We start from the raw sequence: 16,513 nt of genomic DNA, 5'->3' as shown, positions 1-16,513 counted from the left end.
CAAAGTTATTTTTCTTAAAGGTCTAACTTTGCATTGCCAAAACATGCCTGGAAGTTAAAATCTCAAATTTACAGCAAGAACTAAGAACATTTCCACAAAAGTTTATATTTACACAGAAGTTTACAGGTGTGGGAGAAGCTCCACTATGTAATTTGATCCTATATACACAGATAAAGTGAAGCCCAGTCTGATTCAGGAATGAATGGTCAAGGAAGTTTAATTCCCAATTTCATGAAATAAAAATAAAGGAGTAATTTTTTCAGCTCTACTCTATATTTTAAACCCCTCTATGTTTTACCTTACAGATATTTAAAGCTAATTATGTGTTGAAATGCTCTGGATTAGTATAATTAAGTGGAAATTTTACATTTATGTATATAAGAACATTTGAACACAGTCTGCCATTAGATACTGTATGTGTATACAGTATGTGTAAGCCTGTTTGTGTTTATCTCTAAGGATGCTCTTTCGCTCCACATATCTGCACTTCACATTCCTTCCTCGGGCACCTGGAGGCTTCAGGTGACAGGATGTTTCAACTACTGGAACAATAAAACACACAACATAGTTTTCAGTCTTAAAGCTGATGTGACTCCACTACAGCTGGAGTGTTAAGTGAACTCACATGGGTGTGGACTCATACTGTACAAACAGAGGCATGGTTTTATGTTTTTTTTTTCACCTACACCCAGTCTTTGTATGTGTGGATGAGAAGTAGCACTTTTCCATTGAAATTACAGCTGTTCCTCAGGTGAATGACATTTAAACTCGAACAGGGAAATTGCGCATATACAATAAAGAGCGGATGAGAAGAGCAGGCTCCACTCAGGAGCCATTCATCCTTTTTTCACGTATGCGGAAAGGGGTAATTACGTGCATGAATGAAATGCAATATTACATGTGACTGACGGCGTTCACAAGGACGCTCAACCTTCTTTAATTTTGGCATATTAGAAGCTGCACTGTACGCAGGTACTCTGGGTGAGTTTATGAATGGCGCCAAAAGAAGAAGAAGAAAAAAAAAAGAGACGCTCTTTGACTTCCCCTTGATTGACATTTGAGGCGCGCGCGCACGCACACGCGGAGTGAAATATTTCCCCCCAAGTTTTGTGTACGCGTATTGGCCTCGTGCCGGTTATAGCGTATGACAGCAGTCATTCCACACACACCGTCTTCAGAGTCACTCCGTGTCCTTTGACCTCTGTCGCTTCTAAAATAGAGGAACGACCTTGTGGAGATTTAAGTCATAGCTGCAGTTGTTGACTGCGCAGTTTTGTCCGTCTGCCACAGAGTTTCACACGTTGGGCTGCTGAGGTAAAAAGAAAAAAAAAAGAAAGAAAGAAAGTACGCTCTTAACTTGCAGCAAAGTATTCCTGGAGGAGGTGTGATGTTTGCCACATCGTCAGCACTCAGCGGTTTTATCGCGGACTTTTAGATTTTCGCTTTTGAGACAACTGAAGGAAAAAGAAAAAACTTGAGAAACCTCCATACAAGCATGCTGTCATCACTTTAGTTGCTCGTCTCATGGGTGAGTTGTAGACTACGACTAAATTCGTTTATGTTTTGTGTTATGTGTTTTACTCACAGGAGCACACTGTGGTAAGTTGGGATGCAGGCTTAAAGTCAAAACAAACTAAAAGATTCTTCACCGGTTAATAATCGCGCTGCAAGTTTCATTTATCAGTTTAAATCAGAGCCAGTTCTCAGGTAAACACGTTACCTGTGAGCTCTTTGCTCCCTGTGGAGCTCAGGGATGAAAACAATCTGAACATAAATCTGTATCCATGCAGGTTATTGGAGCCAAAAAAAAAGTGAAAACAGTGAATGACGTCAAAGAAACTGTAAGGAAAAGCCTGACATGTTGTGTCAAGACTTTGTTTATTTATCTAGGCATTTTGAGTTTGTTCATTATCATGTGCTGAAAGTAGAGACTTGCAGGTAACAATGTTGTGATGAGTGCTGGTAAAGTCTGTTAAAGATTCATTCTGAATGCTGTGCGCAAAACTTCGCAAATTAAAATGTAACAATTATTGAAATATAGTTTTATTCTGTATTTAATTCCATATCTCTGGTCTTTTTCACAGCCAGCTGCAATCTATTCTACTTGCTATACATTTACCTTTTTTTTTTTTTCCTGTTACCAGATTAATGTTGCTTTTCCTGGTGCTTCCCAACCAGAACTAACTTCAAAGTGACCTTAAATAATTCAGGTGAATAACACAGTTTCACCCAGTGTTCACTCAGAAGTTAGCAGAATTTCTGACCAATGTTTTGTAAAGGGATCTGAAAGTGAGGTGTTGGGGGAACATCACAGAGGCTGTACCACTTCTCACTCTTGTAGCAGGTTTTGTTGATTTTGGTGGAGATTAAAAAAAAAAAAAAAAGTTATCCAATACACCGAAGAACATTTATCAATCCATTTTCTACAGCAGGTTAAATGAGAGTTATTTAGAGATAGGTTTGTTTTTTTAGCAGCTATTTGGATTAGTGTGGTGATTTTGCTGTAAAGTCACACTAAACTAACTTGCTCACTTCCTTTAAACCTCAAAAGTCAGATATCCTCACATGTGCAAATTGCTCATAGTGAGATCCCATCTCGTTTTTTTTAATCTGTTCCTCTGTCTGGCCGCTCAGAGAGCAAAGCGGAGCGGAGGCAGATGAGTTGCCCAGAGCATTGGCCACGCTCAGTCCCTGCGAAGGCGGCCTATTGAAGCCTCTGCTGCTTTGTCGTAGCAAAATGGGTCGAGTCTCTTTCTTTGTGTGACCCAACTTGACTGAAATGTGGTAATTGGGGAATCCTGGGGTCTTCACTCCCTGGGGTGATGTTCGGGCCAAGCTTTCAGTAAATTCATTTACAGTACAACAAGTTGTTACATGAGAAACGGGTCAGCTTTTAATTTATACTCTGAAAAACATCCAGTTTTGTGTCCAGTCAGGCGTGGTGTGCTCTCCCCTTCACATGAGCAGTGTTGTGTGTGCTCAAATTGTGGCGATGTAGAGTATGAAAATGTGCATACACACTCCACTTAAGCATACCATGATGGTGTGCTTAAGTGGAGTGTTGATTTAAATCTTTCTTTCTCTTTAAGGAACTCTGAGTTGTTCAGGTTGTTTTGACTAACGGGTTCTCTGCAAGTATGAACTGATCCTTCCACATCTCCAGCTCATGGGTATTTTGCAGTTTATTAGAGACAAAGAAAGGATGATAAATTCTAAATGTCAGACGGTGAATGCTTTGCCTGAGTGCCCTTCTTATGAAGCAAGCACTTAAATGCGAACTGACAGTGGACTCATGCTGGAAATGTCATAACGCTTTGACACCGTGAAGTGGAAATCAAAACTTTCCAAGGCAAATAGCTCCCCAGTGGTAACAGTGAGAGAACATAAGTGTAAAAGTATACCAGTAAATCGCTTCCTGCTGCTTTTTCAGAGGTTGTACACTCCGTCACCCTGCAACAGTTATATCCAGCATGTGTTGCCACATGCCAGGCATGCTGACTCCACCTATCCAGTCTGCCTTCCAGAGAAAAAGAAGACATAATTACTCTCAGCAACCTATGTAATTGTATAATTGGAGCCTGTCAGGGGGGTTCTGCAATATTTTCTCAGTACTGCAGTCCTAGGTTGAAACCTGACTTGACATACATGGTAAACACCTCTATAAAATAAACTTTTGTGGAAAAATATTGTTCCATCATTGATTTATATGTAATATCATAGGTAGTATATTGATGCAACACGCTGATTTTGCTTATTGCACTGGATGGATTTGAAATGCTGCAAAATGTGTTGTGACAGAACAGAGTATATTTAGCTGCTGTCAGCGTCTGAGCAGCTCATTGTTATCCATTAGGAGCAGCTAGTGTAGTGTAAGAGCCTTACCAGGCAGGGGGCAAATATCTCAGGCACTTTTATCGGCGATGTGCTGTAAGAGTAAAACTCCATGGCAGTCACTTATAGTACTTAACATGATGCTGTTAACATGCAGCTACTGCTTGAAAGAATATAACCTAATAATGTAAGATAAACTGTGCATTGCAAACATCTTCTGTCACTCCCAGAGAATTTCTGATGGTTAAACAAATGGATTTGTTTCCATTAAATGCTGAAAGCCACCAGGAATCGATTTCTGTCTTGGAGGTTTATTGACACGCCAGACAGAGTTGGGGATTCCCTCAAGAAAGTAGAGACAGCAAGACAAACATACAACCCAAATCACAACATCAGACTAACATCAACTCACAGCATCAGACAGCAGGTTACCTGCTTAGTATAAGGACAATTAAAAGGTTTCTAATCACTGCAAAGTATAAAACTTGTTAAACATGCATGAGATGCTAAATTATTTAATGTGCAAAGCTCAGGCAGAACAGCTAAGAGTAAATTCACACCTGAATTATACCCTGTCATTCACAAATCATTACAAACGATTCAGCTGTGTGTGGGAAGCAAAAGGAAAAAAGTGCTTGAAAGTAGATGGCAAACAGTGCAAAATATCTCCCGCTCCTGCAGAAAAGAATACACCTGAAAAAAAAATGTGATTGTGTTTGCTTTTCTAGAGAAGCATGATAATCACTTACTTTACATATCAATAGTGGCTGAGAAAGCATTCATGTGGATTAAGTGTTTAAGTACTGTTTAAGAAGATAACCTGAGAATGCTACGCACAAGAATAAATTAAGCAATCTGTGCACTTCTGAATCTGCTTTTGAGAGTGTAAGATAACAGCTGTCAGAAACAGTGTCATAACTGATCTTTACATGGCTAAAAAATGTGCACAGTGAAACTAACCTAACTGCATCTTCTTGTATTAGATCCACTCTTCATTTCCACAGCACCATCCATAATCCGGACACAGCACCCAGTATAAAACTAATGGGGGAAAAAAAAAAGAATCGAAAGGAGAGTGAATTTTTACGTTTGATAAAAGATGGCAGGTGGCTTTGCTGTGTCGTTCCCATGATCCTTCCTGCTGTGAGTATTAGTTTGTGTAGTAACTCCCTGCTTCTGTGCCATAAAAGGACATGCAGGGATCCCTTCCCCACCTCCAGCTCAATAATTTAACGATGCTTGGTTGGCTTTGATCGGAAGATGACCATGAAAGAGAAACTAAATGCGTCTGAGCACTCATGTGGGTATTTGGTGAGGAAGTTTATTGCTGTGCTCCGAGGACAGCCAGCCCACATTTGGAATGCTTGTGAAATATTTACAGGAGTCACTGACACAGAAACTCACCACACTCAACACTGTGGTTTAAAATAGAGGGGTCACTGTCAAGAAGCTGATTGTGTCTTCAGCCTGTTTCTCCTGTCTTCCTTTTTAAGCATTTGCTGACAGATTTGTTAGCATCAAACTTTCACCCGTCAAAGGATTAAGCCTGCATCCTGTGGAACTTTCTGTAAAATTCTCAGTAAATCTTTCCAGTGTTAGATACCAGCGGCCTCGTTACCATGGTGTCTGGCTTTCCGCCTCTGAGCTCTGGCTGCTCCTAACAACCAAGAGCAAAGGTCATGACCGCTCCAGCCGACAACTGCTTGGCGAAATCAACGCCTCACATAGGGGGTACAAATAACTTTGCACCCTGTCTGAATTGAAGCAACTGAAGTTTCTCCAGTGAGCACGAGAAGAGTGGGATGATCTAGCGTTGAGGGAGGTCATGTATGCTGAGCTCAGCCTCCCTCCACCCCCATGTGCTGCACTTTCAGGAGCTTTTACACCGATTCAATTGACAATAGGCTGCATTCCTCCTAGCGAGTGTGTAACATGGTCCGTTGGCACTTGAAATACTCTTTGCAGCATTCATCTGGACTCTTGCCTTTGAACAGTGCCCTCACTGTTAAGACCCCTCTTTCGAGACGCTCACTTTGAGACAGAAACACAGAAGTAAATTGTGACATATGCAGTGCATTGCCTTGTTGACAGTGACAGCATGTCCCAGTTGCCAGACTATGAAGTAAACATCCTCTCTGTGTGTGGGCGCCTCCTGTAAATTTCTCAGCGGATCGGTGCAAACTCTGTTTTGTTTTGGTCCTGGAAGCTGTAGAGACGGACTTTTGATATGTGGGTTCAGAATCAGGGCACGTCACACAATCAACACTGACTGTACAAAAAAAGCACGTGTGTTGTAACAGAATAATGAGAGGTCTTCGGTGATTGACAGGAGTAAAGAATTTTGCTATGACGCACAGTTTCGGTGTTCATACACGCTACCCTGCTTTATGGCTCAGATAATCCGCATGAGCCACAACAGGTCCCCACCACTTATGAAAAACTTATAGCAGGCTCAAAACATGTCTCATTCAGTGCTGCTGCTGTTTTTTGATTTTCAGTAACATATAAAGTTGACAGTTGTGGTGTGAGTATTTAGATCTTTGTAGCATGATGTGAGAAAAATGCTCAATTACAAATAAACATCCTGAATTCAAATAAAAGTGGATGAACGTCTTCAGCAGAATGTGGAATCAACAGTACTCATTCCAGTGAATTATGTTATTATAGCTTAATAATAACATAACAGTCTTATACATGCATTATTTGATTAGTACCACTTATTAATTATTCATTTTAATTATTAGACATACTGGCGCTTGCACTTATGTAAAATGTGTTTATGTAAAATCTTCAAATTTACTAATAACTATAGCTGCAGAATAAATGTGTAGTACATCATTTATCTCCAAAATAGAGGTAGTCAAGTCAAATGCAGGTAACTCACAACTGTAAATGCATGGAAATGTATTTCAATCATTGTTATGATCTGGGTCTGTTCGGTGTTGAAATGTTGAACAGGGATGTAATTAATGATTATTTAAATTTTCAAAAAACAAACCCCCCAAAAAACTGACGTCTTCAGTAAAAAGAACAAACCATATTCAGTTTACTATCAAGTATAGCTAAGAAAATAAAATCACATTTTAAAAGCTGAAACTAGCAAACGTTTGGCATTTTTGCTTAAAAAAAAACAACAAAAAAAACTGACTAAAACAGTTTTTTCATTATCACAATCATCGCTGTTTAATTGTCTGCAAACCAGCTGATTAGCTAACTATCGAATTGCCGCTGATCTAATTGAATCATCAAACTAAAGAGCATGAATAGCAGTCATGCATGAGATGTGATTTAATTAAGACATTTACTTAAAATATATCATCTTAAACGGCGTCTTTTATAATGATTAGAAGCAGCATTTTCTTTAATGCTCAGAGTTTCACCCCTATGGCGAGCATGTCGTGCGAGTGTTGTACAAGCTTGTTTAAATTCCACCAGTGTGTCATGGTAGTATATATTGTTTTATCTTTCTATATCTTTATTTCCCCCCGGCCTCTGAAATCCTTAGCTCTTCTTTTGTATCACACCATTGGAGGATTAACTTTGACCCTTGTGCTCATCGCGATGATTTTGCTCATCTACTGCTGGTATTCCCAGCAACGGGCTCTGAACTGAATGTCTGTCTTTTCCTGCTGCTGGAATTTGATTCATATGCTAATGTGATGAATTCCCATGGATTTCTCTCTCCTGTGCCATAGATATTACCCCCAAAACTCTCCACCCCCCCTCTTCTTCCCCCTTCTGTTCCCCCTTGTCTCTCTCGTGCTCCCTAACTTTCATTCTTTCTTGAGGTCACAACCTTCCTCGCAGTAATCTTATACAGAACACTTTACGTGGTAGGGCGCAGTTCTTCCGTTACAACACGTGTTTATATGCATCAGGGTTGCCATCAGACCATACAGAGGTTCAGGCAAATCAGCATGCATCTCCTTACTTATCTAAAATTCGTCTTTCCAGTGAAAAGAAAAAGATAAGGCAGCTTGGGAAAAAAGCTTTGTTTTTACATGGCTTGAGTTTATGACTTATGTCTTGTGGACACATTCTCTACATCAAGGTGCACTTTTTTTTCTTTTCATTAAAAAAAAACCTGTAATAACTGGGAAATGTAATTATACCCTGGCCACAGAAAATACTTGTTTCTCACAGAGGTCTGTTTAAATTATATACGAGAATATGGCAAGCATAATTCAGGTCAACATTGTTATTAATCTGTGCTGAGGGGTGTTACTTGTTATTTGTTATTTCTTATTGGTAAGATGAACTATATATTAACGTGGTCCTTGTCCTCCACTGTCCTCTGCTGTTTTTTTAACACCTCTTTGGGTATTAATGCCTACATACTCACTCACACCTGTTCAGTCTTATGCAATCCAATAAAACTGTTCTGCAGTGAAGTCTCATTTTGGAGATGCTTATAATGTTCAGGATTTTTTTTTTGACACTGTTATAGTGGAGTTAATGTTTTCGCACTGAGGTCATCACAGTGTGTTATCAACACGTGAAAACAGATTAAAAGAAAGCATGGCAGTAGTGACACCATTTGTAAAACATGCTTTTGCTGGTATAGGTAGTGAAAATAGAGGAGAAGGTTTAGCAGCCCTAATCATTGTAAGTACTGTTGTACTCTCCTCTGCTCCTTCAAGTTGGCAGACTTTTTGAGTTACTTTGTAGTTTTACCACAGTGTTGTGATAACCAAATGTCCTCCTTACTCAAAGCAGTACCTATGTGCGAAAAAACTGAGGTATTTGATAATTGTTAGTCAGCAGAGTTGCCGGGGGCATTATTTCAATCTCTGACTTCCTGTAAACAGGCTTCAGTTGATACTTGGCTCTGGATGTGAGACGAACCACCCTGAGTTTAGTCACAGTCCGCCAACATGTTCAGCCTCTGTGCTGAAGCATTTATTAGCTTTAACAATGTTGTCACTTGTTATATGGCCCACCTGTTTGCACCTAGAAAGATGTCAAACAGTTTATCGTATGCATACAGATTGATCTGGGCCATCGTGTCCTTCAGAACATTTTTTTTTCTTTGCTCTGACACTTTCTTCCATACACCAGCTCCCAAACTTCCGACCCAACACAGCGGAACCCCTAAAACACTCCTTAATGGACCCTTTCAATTGGGCGCACATACCAGAACAAACACCGTCATTCATGGCGTTCCAAAAATGCTAATGAAGCAAGGCCCTGACACTTTCACAGGGGTACCCCTGTCATGGGCCTGTGTTAGACAGCAGTGGTCCTATCACTCACACAGGGTGATGCAAGGTAGAGCTCCTATGGTCGCTGTCCCAAGTGTAATTTACCCAGCTGATGAGTCCCCTCAAGCACGGTTGGCTCTGAGCCATAGCAGGGCAAACCAGGTTAAAACAAGCAGGAAATAGGGAATTGGAGCCAGCTGCCAGAAGCAGCTCATGAAATGCCTGAGCTGCCTTTAGTGATGTCAAAGTAGCACATTTCACCTGCCATCAGTCACTGTTTTATTAGGATGAAACTGATATGTTAACATTTCTCAGTGATTAATTCACTTTGATAGTATGACTCACAAATTAACTCTAAGTGTTCTCTTTTATTCATTGCACATTATAATTTTAGAGGTCAGGGGTTTTGTAAAATTTTGGAAAACAAGGTTGCATTTGATTTATTTTGTGTTGTGAGCCCCTGTCAGCTTGCTGCAGATGTAATGATTGAGAAGAATGGCTTTGAGGGGGCACTATGAGGTGACTCATCAGCCTTATTCTCTTGACATGTTGCAGCAGATGCTTCAAAATTCACTGACTGCCAACTCGTCAGGAGCAGGCAGATGAGTCATTTATTTTCGGATGAGTTTCTCACGTGTGGTGATTTTGTAAATGCAGTGGATGCCAGATAAATTGCCTTTCCTGTTCTTTCTTTTTTTTTTTTTCTGCAAAAGGGTGCGGTTAGTGAGAATTTCAGCAATTAATTGTCAGGACTTAACAACATTATTCCTCTTCATTTCATCCAGAATTGTTAAAAAATATTTCACTTTTGTGAGTACTATTCAGTGTCACCACTTTGCTCCATATTTCAGTGATTAAAAGGTGTCATATTTTCAGACAGATTATGCATGATACCTCTTAATGTCACACACACTTATGGGATTGGAGTCCTGGCTCAGACTCTCTTCATCCATGCAAACAGATGTTAAGTTGGAAAGATTACTCTTCAACCTTTTCTGTCTTGTTTAAGAAGAAACTAGGCCGCAGGTGCGAGCTGTTTGAAGAAAAACTCAAATGTGTTTTTCTTAAAGTGACAGGAAAATCACTCTTCTTTTTCCCCCCTTGTCTTATAGTCTGCCTTAAGATCAAGGAACGACATCCACAGATTATGATTTTAGTTTTTAAAAGGCAGGGTGGGAGAGGACGTGTGAGAGAAAGCGTCTTCACAATAGTGTGTACATGCTACAAGATCAGACAGGTCCTGCACTGAAGTGAGGCTTCATCAGCTTCTGTGTGGTAGCTCTTTGGGGATGAATGGAAATCCCCTGGATCGAACGACAGCTGTTATTTCTAAACAACAGAAAAACGGCATTTATCACAACTTGTCGCTAAGTAAATGGAAGTCTCTGGAGGTCCACGGGTGTTGTCAGTTCTTTCTTTTCCTCTCACCTATGAGAAGAATGGTGAGATGAGTCAAGTGTGTCAACAGGTATATTGATCATAGGCATGCCCATTGTTTCAACTGGAAGCTTTACTGCCATTATGTGTGGCCATAAGAACTGGCTTTTGTTGGATATGTGCTATTAATGTAATTGTTACAATATTTGTGGTAATGAGTCAAGATTTGTTGTATGTTAATGATGTTGATATGATGATAAAAAAAGATTTTTCCATTTGGTTAATAAATGGTGACAGGATTTCAAGAATTTCTTTACATACTCACAATACAGGTCAAGCAGCATTTAAAAAGCAGACCCATCATGACTCACTTGATCCTGTAAACAGAAAAATATGACAAACATTCATCTGCATTTTCACACAGCTGGTGTCTTGTGTTTCAGTCGCCAATCCTGCGCACAAATAAACACACACACACTATGCCAGTGTTGGATTTATAGGTCCTCCACCCTGAGCAACTAATCAGATGGAAATCATTGTTTTAAAATAAATTAAAGATGTAGTCCATGACGCAAATGTAAAGAAAATGGTCTTCCCATCACCAAAGTTCAAAACACAAGAATGGAGCCCCCTATGACGACTAAAATCGGTTGGTTTAACGGACACTAACACTAAAAATTAGTGTTAATTTATAAGAGTAATATTTGCAAACACAGCAGTAAACTGGTGTATGTTCAACTATAATCCAACAAAATGTCAAGTCAAAATTTTGCAAATTTAGCTTTGGTCAAAATACTGAAGTACTGGACCTAAATGACAGTTTCGAGGCAAAATTTAATTTACTTGTTGAACTTTAAAAAAAAAAAAAAAAAAACTCCACCAGCACAACTAAATACCACTTTAGGCCTTCAAGATTATCCCATAAACTAATTACCAGCTTAGTTTAGAGCACAGAGTGCTTTGCTGCTCGCTTATCTGCCTCTCTGCAACAGTTATGAACAATGTGTCAGGGTAAAAGAAGGTGTGAAGTGGTCTTCTTGTGGCGTCAGTGTATGAAGGGAGGAAGTTGAGTGTGACTGCTTGTCTGCAAACTGTCCTTCTCTGTGCTTCTGGCTGTGGCAAACTGATTAAGCTCCTGAATGCCACTCTTTGTCACTCTTCACTTCTACAAAGGACATGTTTCTATAGTGATTCATGTTGTTTTCTAGCTTGTTTTACTCAACAGACTTTGACTTACTTTTGTATGGAAATTCAGTTTTTGTAATAATTTATTATTAACACTCCACATTTTCAGGAAAGAGGCAGGAAAGATTTCCAAAAAAGCCAAGGAAGTGGTGGAGGACCAGAGCTTTGCTTGTTGAGGAGATACCAAACCTTAAGGTGTGTTTTGATATCATAAATTTAAAGTTGTAAAGGTGTGCCAACTCTTTGCGTGCCTGTCTAGAGAAGCAACCCTTCACACACTGTTCCACAAAGCACTTTGTGCAGGTGTAGGAACCACCTAAAACTCTAGCTGAGTGAGCTGTGTGACCCTTTAATTTAATGAGCCACACACCACCACAAACTTCCACACAAGACATGTGCACTGCGAAAGTAAAGAAAGCACAGAAACCATTGGTGAGAACTGAGTGAGCATGTTGTCTGCTGTTGGGATTGATCATAGGTACCAAGTACAAAAACAGCCATCAGTTTTAGGTCAAATAAGAGATAAATTGATATTGATATTGAGATATATTGATCCCACAGCAGGGAAATTCACTTGTTAGGCAGCTCACAAGCAAGCACATGGCAATGGTGTATGGAATAAAAACACAAAGCAGGCAAAGCGTTTATATGTTAATGTTTTTTTTACCTGTAACCTTCCACGTGGAAATGCTTTGCAGTGTTTTTGTTGGACTGTTTGAGGCTTTCAAAAAATTAACTGCTACATACTTTCTCTTTAAACCTGTTATGCTTGTACACAATGTAAAAGTGTAGCGCTACTGCCTGTTTGCATAACACTGGAAGCACAGGTTTGATGTGGATGTGTTCGATGCGTGTTGGAGAGCTGTTTGTGTGAATTCCAGGCTTAGATGATTACTAGTTTGTTGAAGTGCTGGGGGAACTGACACAGAGACAAGGCCTGTGCTACTGCATTGACAAGTAATGACGAAAACATGAGGTGACCTTAAAGGTAAGGAGAGACCTTAACCAGCTTAAAATCTTGATGTGTTTGGAGGCAAGCATGCCTGTAGGCTGCTACGCTCAGCTGGTATGTCACTGAGGGTTTATCTGTGTTTTTCTAGATATTAGGTTGTGAAGAGAATTCTAAGAATTCTTCAAATGATCAAAACCTTATTTGAAACAGCTGATTTTTAGGCTACGCTATCTCACACAGTTCTGATACAATCTCTGAGATATAGTTAGGACTGTAGGAATTGTCCTGATAATGGAACGACTTCAGTGTGTCTGTTGTTTTAATCTATGTGCAAAGTTTTGCCATCTACAGGGCACTGCAGTGCTGTTTAAAAAGACGTGTCGCTCATATGCTAACATTTAGTCTAGACTATGGATGGTAACCGCAACAGTTCTAGCAGCAATGCACACAAACTAGTCATGAGGCACACACTCAGAAACACATTCCTCAATGTCACGATTCTGTTGGATGTGGCTTTGAGGTTTCGCTCTTTGGTTCCAAAATATTAAGATCAGACTTAAAAAAAATGTGTAATTCATAACATCTAACCACTTGTAGTATTTTTCAGCTTAATTACATTTTCTTTACTATCACGTGTTTAACATCCAGAATTTTAAGAATGAGACCTCAAATAGCCCAACTCATTGAGTTTAAATCGGTTTGTGTGCTTGTGTGCTAAAACAAAGTAAGCAAGAGAAAGTTTTTGTTTGCCAAAGCACTCTGGTATTTGTTCAGGAGTATAGTCTGTCTGAAGGCTGGCTTCCTCTCTGTCAGTCCCAGCAGATGTATATGGACGTCTGAAGCCTCCCCCATCATTGCTGTCATTGTCAACGTTGACAGCAAAGCTTGTCATGATACGTTTCCTTTGGGTGTGAAGTTATGTGTTGTATGCTTGTGTAAAACGTCTGCACATTCACTCACTCACTGAAATTTTTTCTATTGTGATTTCGAACAATGTCTGACAATGTAACAGAAACAATAATGGGTCACAACCTTGGCTGCTGCTGTGATAGAGTTACAGAACAACCTTAGGTGTGTCCTGGTGGATTTCCGGTGGATTTCTTTAATTATATCCATAACACATATAGTTTACAGTTATTTCAACCCGAGTCATCTCATGTTGCAGTATGTGAAACTTTTCTTAAGTTTGTTTGGAAGGTACCTTGAAATCCCTGTGCATTTGCGCAAAGACAGAAGTCAAACAACTTGTAATTATCAGAAAGCACCAGAGGCAAAGGCTGTTAAGGAGGAAATTCATCATGACAAAGGCATGGGGAGGGGCACCATAGGGGACTGAGATGTTGGTGGAGACCTTAAGTTGGAATTCACAGATGACGTTGTCTCTCATTCTTTTTAACATTCACGTTAATTGAACAAGCACAATGAAAGTGGTCATGAGCAGAGACCCTGAAAATCCTGTGGCTTCTCTTCCAGTGTATTTTTGTTCATTTCATTGCGTGCATCTAGGTGTCATCAGTAATTGTGAGTCTTAATTAGAACAACACAGAAGGAAGAAATTGTCATCATGAGTCTGATATAGCAGGTCATAAATATGTGAGTAAATGTATGTCCTCAGAAAATATACTGTTGTAGACTGTTTGTTATGTTATATTTTCACTCTCCTTTCCTTTTGGATCTTTGCTATTCCCAGTTCTACAACCAGGTGACTCTGTGTACATTTAGGCCTGACAGTGTTGTGTCATGTTACAGCTAATGTTTTTTGATTTACATAATTTTACATAATCTTTGTGCACATGGTCCCATGTCTACACGGCATGTCAAGCTTTGAGTGAACACACAAGTCCATTAGACTTTGTCTCGAAGGTTTCTTTCTATGTGTATACACAAGTCCTGCTCTCCTAAACATGGAAAACACTCATTTGAAGTGATGACAACAATCTTAAGTGGACTGTGTAATTACACTATGCCCAGCCATTCATGGCAGTACATTCTACTGCCAGGCAAGTCTGAATCAGTCACTCAAGTAAAAACATCGATCTGTAAAGAAGATTTAGCTTCCTAGTTAGTTTTTTATTTGCAAAGACATAAACACAAGAACAAGAGAGAATTATTATATATCATATGTATTATATATGTTATTATTTGTACATTTCATGGAATAGGTCATGTCAGTCCAACAAGGAGCTTTGAAACACTGGGCTGTGAATGTCACCTCATTTTCCTGCTCATTGGATGACCCTGCAGAGCACAGAGCATTGTTTACTACTCTATTAGCATGGTCATTAAGCCTCCACTAGGTTTATCAAATTATGTTGTAGATACAATCTCCATTATTCCCAATACAGTACAGACCTGGAAACAAATTAGAAAACACTTAAACTCAGGACAGTGTCTGTCATGGTACCCATGGCAAATCCCTGCTTTGCTGCTTAGAATATAATGGGTCCTACTGAGAGAATTACAGATAGATAACATTGGAGACCTCTACACAAAAGGGGCATTTAAGTTGTTTGAACAGCTTTAGGAGAGATACAAATTGAGCAGAATAATTCTTTACATATCCCCAGATAAAAACTGTACTTACAAGATTATTAAAAAAAAAAACCTTTAGCAAAATTGGAAAGGAAAAGCTAAATCACATATCTAAAGATTCTAGTCCACTTCTGTCAACAACATCATGTCTATTTCAGGCATGTTCTCCCAAGCCTCCATCTATCAATACCCTGGAGCGCTGCATGGAAATGAAAGTACACTTCCACAAAAGCCCTGGTCCTGTGAGAGAAGATGACTCCCTTCCCTTTTCAATGGAGCTAAGACACATTGCATTAAAATCATTGAGACGGAGCCGGGTGTAAATGGGCGTGCATAGTTTGTGGAAGGCAGGATGGAGGGATCAAGGAAAAAAGGGAGAGAGAGAGTGCGTGCGACAGAGAGAGAGAGAGGGAGAGACGTTCCTGTACTTCCTCTCCGCCCATTCTTTAATACTCACTGAGTAGCCCTGCAGTGCAGGCTTTGTCCCACTCATTGTCACAGGCTTAGAGAGCCTCTTTGCCAAGTGAGAGGCTTTGGCGACATATGTCACTTCAGTGAGTCTGCTGTCGCTCCTTTAGCCGCTTGAGTGGAGGGGCGGGCAGGGAGGCGTGTCTGTGCACCAGGAGAGGAGCAACGTGAGGTGGAGGAGGAAGGACATGTCAGAGATGTTGTTCAGACAGAGTTGTTGGAGTGATCCTTTGATAGTTCTATCCCATACTTTTTCTATGGATTTGTAGAGCAGCTGCCTTGGGCCTCTGCTAGAGGTGGATTTATAGATGTAGAATGACTCAAAAAAAGAGTAAGTATTGGTTATTTAATGAAAAGTTTGATGTTTTTAGTCCCTGGGAAATGGTTTCTATCTGCACTTACTGTATGTGTATGTGAGTGGAATGCACAGATCATTTCTGCATTACTTAACAAGTTTTGCTTTGCAGCTACACACGCACAGTCTGTGGAGGTGCTGGTTGGTCTGAGGGAGGTTGTGCTAAGTTTGAGCTTAAAGAAAGGGAGGGGTGTCATTGTATACAGTGTGTGTTGGCAAGGATTAGTCATGTAGTAGTCACACTCTTCGTGCCCTAGCCCTAACTATTAGCTTAGGAAACACAATCCCTGCAGATTTGTGGCTATGATCTGCCATGTGTTCAGGTAATAGATCCCTTGGCTCCCAAAACAAATGCTTTGTTATCTGTTTACACTGGGACTCCACCCCATTTTACGCTCTAAGGATTTTGCCTTTTAAACAGACTGTCAGCTTTGTTTGAGTTCACATTAAAGTGGCAGTTTTACTGTTCTCCACATGCGTACACAGCTCAGTAATTTGCCTAACCTACAAGGTTCTTTAAGTGTGCACCAGGCAGTGGATTTGCCGCACATGAATGAAAATTGCCCGTTTGGGTGTTGCTGTGTTGTCAGGATCAACACAAATCTGGATAAA

At 40.0% G+C, this 16,513-nt stretch overlaps 1 protein-coding gene across 6 annotated transcripts in view; it reads left to right on the top strand.

Moving 5' to 3' along the window:
• The first annotated feature begins 1,188 nt into the window (after window positions 1-1,188).
• LOC121191580 (neural cell adhesion molecule L1-like protein) overlaps window positions 1,189-16,513 on the top strand; it is a 46,906-nt gene continuing 31,581 nt past the window's right edge. For 3 of the 6 annotated variants that reach the window (XM_041052806.1, XM_041052823.1, XM_041052781.1), the window contains exon 1: window positions 15,695-15,877. The gene's annotated coding sequence lies outside the window, so the exon portion shown is untranslated. Of the gene's footprint in view, window positions 1,529-12,438; window positions 12,583-15,694; window positions 15,878-16,513 lie in introns of those variants that run through there. The other 3 variants (XM_041052816.1, XM_041052790.1, XM_041052798.1) reach the window with 2 other exon arrangements.

Source organism: Toxotes jaculatrix, chromosome 2, assembly GCF_017976425.1.
Source record: "Toxotes jaculatrix isolate fToxJac2 chromosome 2, fToxJac2.pri, whole genome shotgun sequence".
NCBI classification, from domain to species: domain Eukaryota; kingdom Metazoa; phylum Chordata; class Actinopteri; family Toxotidae; genus Toxotes; species Toxotes jaculatrix.
This window is presented reverse-complemented; position numbering and strand designations above follow the sequence as displayed.